Source organism: Mobula hypostoma, unplaced genomic scaffold (genome assembly GCF_963921235.1).
Source record: "Mobula hypostoma unplaced genomic scaffold, sMobHyp1.1 scaffold_60, whole genome shotgun sequence".
Classification (NCBI taxonomy): Eukaryota; Metazoa; Chordata; class Chondrichthyes; order Myliobatiformes; family Myliobatidae; genus Mobula; species Mobula hypostoma.
The window spans coordinates 412,919-419,980 of record NW_026948213.1 but is presented as its reverse complement, the minus strand read 5'-3'; positions in this window follow the sequence as shown (position 1 = coordinate 419,980).

Sequence of the window (7,062 nt, the reverse complement as noted above, 5' to 3'; positions counted from 1 at the left end):
GCCTCTCAGTGTTTTTGCACTACCTTACATTCCATCTATTTATGATTTACAATTTTTTTTTAATAATTACTATCGATTTGTAATCCAGGCAGCAGGAAGCGCAGAATCAAATATCGCTGTGATGATTGTATGTTCTGGTGTCAATTGTTTGGTGACAATAAAGTATAAAGTACAAAGTAAACATCAGGACTGTGAACTGTAAATAAACTGCAAATGCAGATAATAAATGCAGCATCTGTTGGCAATAAACTCATGACATTTTCATCTGAGAACGCTCATCCAAACTGGAAGGAAACAGAAATAGAATGTAGCCAAATTGCCCTCTTCTCTCCTCCCTTGCCTCATGTCAGTGTCACCACCTCACTCTGCCTCCCCACCTCGTTCCTTTTACTGCACTGTCCACCCCTATCAGATTCCTTTTTCTCCTGGCTCTTTTAACCATCAAATTTAATAGACTTTATTACTTGCATCGTTCAAAACATGAGAAGTAAAAATCTTCATGTTACGTCTCGGTCTAAATGTGCAATGTGCAATTTATAGTAATTTATAATGAATAGTATGTACAACAGGACAGTCAAAATTACACAGAAATACAGTTGTATCAGCATGAATTAATCAGTCTGATGGCCTGGTGGAAGAAGCTGTCCTGGAGCCTGTTGGTCCTGGCTTTTATGCTGCAGTACCGTTTCCCAGATGATAGCAGCTGGAACAGTTTGTGGTTGGGGTGGCTCGGTTCCCCAATGATCCTTCACGCCCTTTTTACACAAGTCCTGGTAAATGTCCTGAATAGTGGAAAGTTTACATTTCCAGACGCACTGGGTTGTCTGTAACACTCTCTGCAGTGCCCTGCGATTGAGGGAATACAGTTCCCATACCAGGCAGAGATGAATCCTGTCAGAATGTTCTCTTTTGTGCCCCTATAGAAAGTTCTTGAGATTTGGTGGCCCATACCAAACTTCTTCAGCCATCTGAGGTGAAAGTGCCTTTTTCACCACTCAGCCGGTACGTACAGACCACGTGAGATCCTCGGTGAAGTTTATGCCGAGGAACTTAAAGCTGTTCACCCTCTCAACCCCAGATCCATTGAAGTCAATAGAGGTTATCCTGTCTCCATTCCACCTGTGGTTCACAACCAGCTCCTTTGTTTTAGCGACTTGAGGGAGAGGATGTTTTCTTGTCACCACTGTGTCAGGATTATGACTCCTCTATAGAAGAAAAAGAATGCCCTTAACTCCTGGTGGAGTCCTTGGGGCGCCGTCATGACAAGCTTTTTGCACCAATCTTTTTGGTGATTGCTCATCATGTGGCGTTTCTGTAGCATTCACCAGGTTTTTTTTTTACGAGGTCGAGTTTCTAGCTCGACGCTCAACCCAGCACGGATGGAAAGCGTGCAAGGGAGCTGCTGGAAATGAACTGGGGACCTTTCTCCCTGAAGTCCAGCGCTGATGCCACTACGCCACCAGTCGGCTACTTCTCTGAAGGCTCCCTTGTTATTATTTGAGATCAGGCCAATCATTGTAGTGTCGTCAGAAAATTTAATTCGCAGATGGGAGCTGTGATTGTTGACACAGCCATGGGTATACAGAGAGTAAAGGAGGGGGCTTAGGACACAGCCTTGAGGGGCATCAGTGTTGAGGGGCAGAGGTGAGGGAGCCCACTCTTACTGCCTGCCAGCGATCTGACAGGAAATCCAGGATCTATCTACACAAGGCAGAGTGAAGGCCGAGGTCTTTGAGCTTCTTGTTGAGCCTGGAGGGAATTAGGGTGTTGAATGCTGATCTGCAGTCCAAGGACAGCATCCTCACATAAGCATCCCTCTTCTCCAGGTGTGTAGTGACTGTGTGTAGAGCTGTGGCTATTGCATCATCTGTTGATCAGTTGTGTGGGTGGGTGAACTGTAGGGGGTCCAGTGTGGGTGGTAGCATGCTGCAGACGTAGTCCTTGACCAGCCTCTAAAAAACTTGCTTACTCTTGAGACGAATACAACAGGACGTTCAGACATGTTACCCTGGTCTTTTTAGATACCGGAACAACGGTGGATGTTTTGAAGCAGGAGCATACTCCACACTGGGAGAGAGATTAATAATGTTTGTAAACACATATGCCAGTTGTGCCACGTACATCCTGAGTGCTCGCCCTGGCAGCCATCCGAACCTACAGCTTTGCGTCTGTCCACTCGTTGGAAACACTTGCGTACTTCGGCCTCAGATGACCAAGCTGCCGGTCACATCAGCAGCTCTCTTCAGGGGCTCAGAATTGGCAACATCAAATCGAGTGAAAAAAGAAAGATGTTGCTCATCTGGGAGAGGGGCAGCATTGCGGGAAACTCTACTGCATTTAGCTTTGAAGTCTGCAATGGTGTCCTGATTTCAATTCCGGCTTCTCACATCGTCCCCACCTTTCACGTCTCCTGGCCTCATCTATCACCTTCAGCTTGTTTTCCACTTAAATCCTCCCCCCTCCACATGTTCTTAAACTGGGTTCCACCTCCTTTCTTCCCAGTCCCAATGAAGGGTCTTGGCTTAAAATAGTGAGTATTTATTCCTCATCAAAGACGTTGCTCGACCTGCTGAGTTTCTCCAGCATTTTCCATGTGGTATCCCTTTTATACTTTGTGCTTTTTTCCATTTCATTAATGCCCCATCGCCTGGGAAAGGGATTGTGAGCTTCCCACATCCTACGTTTAGTCTCTGCTACATCTCAAATTTCCTGCACACAGTCCCTGTTGCATGCCTGTTACTGATGATCCCGCTCCGTTTGACTGATGTCTACGTCTCTGTGTATCCACAACTTATCCCATTTCTTTCAATAATAACTCAAAATCCTGTGTATCTATTCTTTTCTACATTATGATCCCAGACAACCTCATCCATTCCCTCTCCCAGACGCAAAGATGTTTGTGGACACTGCCACATCCCTCTAACAAAATAAATAAATTTTCCTTCACATTCCCCTTGTTCCCAGCATATTCTCCATTTGATTGACTGATATTAATTTAATTGTCTCCTCCCATTACATTTTGAATCGGTACCATCCTTCTGTCCAGGTTTCATCGTTCATGTATTTACTGCATCCTTCCGATGAACAATCCGTGCTCCTCCAGGTCTGATTCAGGATAATGTGGTTTACACACGGATCACCGAGTGTGGAAACTGCAGCAGGAGTATGCTCAGTGTTAATGGTATAAACAATGGTGTTAATTAGCATTATTAATTCACAGTGTTGATATTAATGCCTCTTGTAACTCACCCCCACCAACCTCAGGTGTACACTCTAAAATAATGATCACCTACTCACATAAACACTGTCAGTGCAGTTTCATCTTCCAGCTCTCTTTATTGAATTGTTGGCAGTAAAACTGAATCATACCGTGTATAAACATCCATACTGACAGTGGCCACCCCTCAGTCCTATCAGTCCCAAACTGGTCCATAGCCCTTATTTGCCAAAATGATTCTTACTCAGCTAGACACAAATTCTTTCAGCAACCACTCTCAGAGGCAGTGCATTCCAAGCATTTGCTGCTCTAGGGGTTAAGATCTCCTTCACAAACCCTCTGAACCACTGCTACACATTCCCTAGTTTTATCTACCTCTGATATAAGACCATAAGCTAGGGGAGCACAATTAGGCCACGTGGCCCATTGAGACTGCTCCACAATTACAAGGTGGCTGATCCATTTTTCCTCTCCTGCCCTCTCCCCATATCCCTTCATGCCCTGGCCAATCAAGAATCGATCAACCTCTGCCTTAAATATTAGTAAGGATGGACTCCAGAGTCATCTGCGGCAACAAATTTCATAGATTCACCACTCACAGGCTGGAGATATTCATCCTTATCTCTGTTCTAAAAGGGAGACCCTCTGTTCTAAGACTGTGTCATCTGGTCCTGGGCTCTCTCACCAGGGGAACCATCCCTACCATATCCACTTTCAAAAGCAGATAAGCTTCAATTAGGTCACCGCTCATTATTCTAAATTCTAGTGAATGCAGGCCCAGAGCAATCAAACACTATGACACGCCATTCAATCCTGGAATCATTTTCATTAATCTCCTTTGAACTCTCTCCAGTTTCAGCACATCCTTTCTAAAATAAGGTGCCCAGACCCGATTACAATACTCCAAGTGATGCCTTATCAGTGCTTCGTAAAGCCTCAACATTATATCCTTGCTTTTCTATTCTAGTCCTCCTGAAATGAGTGGTAACATCGTATTACCTTCCTGACCATTGACTCATCCTGGAAATTAACCTTTTGGGAATCCTGTACAAAAGCTCCCAAGTCCCTGTGCAATTCAGATTTTTGAATTTTCACTCCATGTGGAAAATGGAGGGAACCTTTCATTTCTTCTAACAAATTACATGACCATACACTTCCCGACACTGTATTCAATCTGCCACTTTTTTGCCCATTCTCCTAATCCATCTAAGTCCTTCTCTCAACTCTGTACTTGCTCAAAACTACCTGCCTCTTTGATCATTTAATTATGTATATACATACTACTGGAATTGATTGATTCTTTTATTTTTTTTCTTTCTATGTTGTCTTGTACTGCTGCTGCTAAGTTGACAAATTTCACGACACATGCTGGTGATAATAAACTAGATTGTGATTCTGACATGACATGTACAGAAGGCAATTTTTCGGTGTTCATGTTGGAACTATGAGTCACTCCATCAAAGAAAAGATGCAATGGTAAAACTGAATGTGCAGAATCCATGTACGAGGAAGCACTCTCTTGCTTGGATTTTAGACTTACCTGTAACAAATTATGACAGTGTAATTGTTAGGATCTAGCCACATGTGCAGACAACCTGCAACATCAAACTGTACATGCTGGGCAGTTTGCTTCAGAGGGACGTATGGGCCAGAGTCCATTACGGGTACTGATGACTCAGGATATCACAGAATTTCCCCTCACCCCTTACACCTCTGTGTGAATGAAAGCAGGGACATACCTGTGCAGTACACAGTGTGATTACTAGGTGTTGGTTTCAGCAGATACACAAAGTAGCCAATGCAATTTTTGATCTTAATATCCAGACAAGCGTTGCTGTTTTGACTCGTGCCCTGTCCACTCACAACAGATTCAGGATTGGTGTTTCCATTCTCGGTGAAGCAAACCCTTCTCATCACCTCCCCCTCTGCCACAGCAGGATGGGAACCTGGAATAAGGATAATACAAGTTTAATTATTATTCAACCATCCATGAATACAGCCAAAAAAAAACAATGTTACTCCTGGGCCAAAGTGCAAGAAAACAGTGCCAATAGAAATACACAGCACAAGGCATATGTAACATATATCAGATAGCAGTTAAACATACAATCACTCAATAATATAATACAGCCCAATTCCCCGAGCCCATGAATGTGTTGGCAAGAGCAAGCCCACAGCAATATGCAGTCAAACCCAGTCCAGCTCATCTTCCACTGAGTGGCCACTGGAGGGCAGCACCGATGCCAACATGGCTGCCACGTCACACCGGTCTCCGGCACTGACTCCGATGTCTCTCTACTGGACGGCTGCAAACAGGCGACACCACAGCATGATGCCCGGTCCTCACTACAGCTGATCCCACCAATAAACCAGTGAACCAGGCATCCAGCATTCCATATTACCAATGTCTAACAGGGCCTTGCGATCATAGGAGAAACAACTAAAACCCTATCACAGGCTGTTAGACTGCACACCACCTTCGCACACCAACTCTGACGGCAACACGGACCCAACAAGTCCAGTTCCTCCACCAAGGAGCAACACGCTGATGGAGTAGACCTGCAGTACTTCAAGTAATTCTGAATGTCCAGCTTGTGATTGAAAGAAAAGATGTTTTAAAAAAGACAGATTTTATTGGCTCTGCATCTGTGTGTGCTGCCATCTTACCAGACGGCAAACAGAGTAACTTGTACCCAGTGCCATGGGGAATGTGAATGGGGACCATTCTAATGCAGGTTTCAGATTCACCCATGATCTGCTCTGGCCTCAATCAATGGCAAACTGTTACCACCCCACCCCTGCAATCCAAACTCGCTGCTACAGATCCAGGTCCCTGAGACCAGCCCCTGCTGGTGAGAGCCTGTGGGCCCAGGGCCTGGACTAGAAACTCCAGCCTCACCCCGATGCACATTAGACAGCTGGTGAAGATGCACCACCAGGTCAAATGGTCACATTTCAAACAAAACATTGTTTCACAGAGAGATGGTCACTTGTTGAACACTTATTGCAGTTAACCATAATACAGGACCAAAATAAACATGATCAGTTCACCCTCTGAAGTTGGCTCCAGCTGCTAAGGGCTTGTAGTTCTTCAGGTTTACCCTGGCAGTCAGGGAAGTTTTGGAAGATGCAGCAAGGCAAGGGTTAAGGTAGTGTTCAGGCAAAGGTAGTTTATGCAACATGCAGAAAATGCTGGAGAAACTCAGCAGCACCAATGGAAAAGAGTAAGTGATTCAAGCCGAGAATTTTCATCAGGACTGGGGAAAGAAAGATGAGAAGACAGAACGGTGAGGTGGGGGAAGGGAGGAAGAAGTACAAGGTGGTAGGTGATCGGTAAAACCGGGAGAGGATGAGGGTTGAAGTAAGGAGCTGGGAAGTCGATTGCTTAAAGAGATAAAGGGCTGGAGAAGGGGGAATCTGACAGGAGAGGGCAGAAGCCCATTGAAGAAAGGGAAGGGGGAGGAGCACCAGAAGGTAATGGGCAGGTAAGGAGCTAAGATGAGAGAGGAAAACAGCAATGGGTGAATGGTGAAAGAGGGAGCAATTAAGGAAGTTAAAGTGTAGAGCCAACGGAGGATAAAGTGGGATAGAACAAGATGAGTCTCTGAAGAGAAGTCTTTGAAGAGCACAGCTTCACTTTGCACAGTAGGGGACTGGAGCCATTTGTCATTACAAGAATGCAAATGAAGGATTCTACAGTAGCGGTTACTGTATATTAATTCTGAGTATTCTGGGTCTTTTATGTGTGGGCACGTGGCCAAGTGGTTAAGGCATTCGACTAGCGATCTGAAGGCCGTGAGTTCGAGCCCCAGCCGAGGCAGCGTGTTGTGTCTTTGAGCAAGGCA